This window comes from Anoplolepis gracilipes, chromosome 16 (assembly GCF_047496725.1).
Source record: "Anoplolepis gracilipes chromosome 16, ASM4749672v1, whole genome shotgun sequence".
NCBI classification, from domain to species: Eukaryota; Metazoa; Arthropoda; class Insecta; order Hymenoptera; family Formicidae; genus Anoplolepis; species Anoplolepis gracilipes.
Window position 1 is genome coordinate 7,512,098 of NC_132985.1, and position 1,683 is coordinate 7,513,780.

Consider the following 1,683-nt stretch of genomic DNA (forward strand, 5'->3'; position numbering starts at 1 on the left):
CACACTACTTGCACTAATGGTACGTACTTAAAAAACAAATTTTTACTTTTTTATCTAAAGAAAAAAATACCAATTTTATATTTAATTATTGTTTCATTAAACGTCTTATTAAACGTATTACTATTAAAATTTTAGTTTGAAAAAAAATTCAATGGATATATACAATTTTTTATAAAACTTATTTTATTATCTGTATCAATAGAATTAGATCTAATTTTATCTTTAAATAATCAGAATTTATATTACACTATATTAAGTATTTTTGGATAATTTTACAGATATTAATGAAAGGCAATTAAAAATTGATAATAAGACGCACGGTTTTGACAAACAAAATGAGTTGTCAAAAGACAACAATAATTATCAAAAGACTGATGATGTTGAGTCTGATAATGGTAAGACTGATATTTATCAGAATGTATGTGATAAAAATGTATCAATGAATGCAGAAAATACGTTAATTACCTCGCTGTTAAATGATAACATTATTTCTACTAATGGTACGTACTTAGAAATCACTTTTATCTAGGAAGAAGAAAATCAGTTTTATATTTAATGTTCCATTAAACGTACTACTATTAAAAGTTTAGTATTGAAAAAGAATTCATTAGATATATGTAAAATTTTCTATAGTTTATTGATATAACTGTAAAACTTATTTATATAACAGTATCAACAGAATAAAATCTAATTTTATCTTTAAATATTTAGAATTTACATTGAATTAAGTATTTTCTTATAATTTTGCAGATTATTGAAAGACAATTCATAATTGATAATGAGACGCATGATTTTGACAAAAAGCATTAGTTCGAAGAGTACAATAATTATCAAACTGATAATGTTGAAAATGATAATATTACCATTAATATTCAGAATATGTTTGATTTTATGCAAGATGACATTCACATCAATTGTTCTAACGGTACGTATTTAAAAAATATTTTCACTTTTATCTTGATCTTACATATATCTTCAATATCTTACATGTATCTTATAACTGTATTTAGGTCCAAAAGATATAGAGAGTGTAATTGAAGAAAATTCTGATTCAGAATATGTTCCTTCTGAACATAGTGTCACATCGACAGAAACAGAAACTAACAAAGATGATAAGGCAATTAAAAGGAAAGTCTCAAGGGATCAACAAAAGATTATAATAATAATTCGGGTTTCGAAGCTTCTATACGGATTAATAAGAGAAGTGAATTTTGTCCTGATGACGCAAATCTTAAAATTGATCCATCTGAGGACTCTAAAGGGGTGGCAATAAAAAAAACTGTTGCTTTTATTGCCGAAAGATGCAATCAAAGATTGCTCGACATCTGGCTACTGTTCATCGCAATGAACCAGATGTTAGAAAGTTCCTTGATCTTCCGCCAAATAATTTGGAGAGAAAAAGAATAATTGAAACAATAAGGAATGGCAACTTTTTTCATAATACTATTATGTACTAACAATTATGTTAACGATGGAATACTTGTTGTGGTCAGACGTCCTCAAAAAAAATAATCAAAAAAACGCAAATGATTATATTTGCTGTGCAAAATGCAAAGGATTTTCTATGAAAAGTAGCATAAGACGTCATTTTCGACGATGTGCAGGTTTCAACAGTAAACACACTAGATCTATACAAGTTATGGGCAGAGCGATTATTGGACATATTAATCCTATCGCAGAAGA

The 1,683-nt window shown here is 26.7% G+C and overlaps 1 long non-coding RNA gene across 1 annotated transcript; it reads left to right on the forward strand.

Annotated features, from left to right (window-relative positions):
• Window positions 1–321: 321 nt before the first annotated feature.
• Window positions 322–1,466, forward strand: LOC140674816 (uncharacterized). Its single transcript, XR_012048282.1, has 3 exons — window positions 322–500; window positions 751–925; window positions 1,011–1,466. It is a non-coding gene; the product is annotated as an uncharacterized lncRNA (long non-coding RNA).
• Window positions 1,467–1,683: the final 217 nt, after the last annotated feature.